The following is an 816-nucleotide window of genomic DNA, read 5'->3' as shown; positions in this document are numbered from 1 at the left end:
CATCGCTGAACCACCACCACGTTTCACTCGTGGTACGTAATGTTCTGGCGTAACCACAAGTGCCGGAACAAAGATGAAGAATGCAAGAGAAGAGAAGGTTATGAGATGTCATCGGCCAATGGTGTGCTGATTAGGACCGCACCACGACAAGAGCGTCCTTTAGCCACAGAGTATATGCACAGTATTAGGAGAGCACTGCGACAGCAGTGATGTGTGACCCATATCAATTGCTTACATGTACCTTTTATACAGCATAGGACTTTCATTGTTTGCATGTCACCCATTGCTTGCGACACCTTTATAAATTCAAAATTAAGTGTTGTCATTCTTCTTATTAGAAATAAAAAAACTATTAATGTGATTTTGCTTGAACTGTTGTACAGCATTATGAGAACACATCATCCTTAGGCACCCTATACGAGATGAGTCAGCAAGAAGAGGTGTTACAAACAAACCCCACACTTGATGGCCATGGAATTTTTTGTTTTTACTGGTGCAGTGATTCTCTCTTATCTTTACTTTGCAGGGGCTTTTCTTTGCTTTAACAGTTTCTTGTTTTTGCTAATCAGTGTTTTCAGGTGGGCATTGCAGAAAATTTCTTTGCTTGCTTGCCTTGTTTGTTTGTTGCATTTGTGTCTTCCGAAATGCCCACCCCACCTCTCCCGCACCCGCACCCGCACCTGCACCACAGTCGCAAGTGTTAGATGCCACACAGCTAAAGCAGATGCTTCAGTTCCAGACACAACAGATCCTCATGTTACTCAACATGGTGCAGCAGATACCGGCCAACGCTGCACGCCCGATGGAACAAACACC

Source organism: Schistocerca nitens, chromosome 5 (genome assembly GCF_023898315.1).
Source record: "Schistocerca nitens isolate TAMUIC-IGC-003100 chromosome 5, iqSchNite1.1, whole genome shotgun sequence".
Lineage (NCBI taxonomy): Eukaryota > Metazoa > Arthropoda > Insecta > Orthoptera > Acrididae > Schistocerca > Schistocerca nitens.
Note: the sequence above shows the minus strand (reverse complement) of the source record.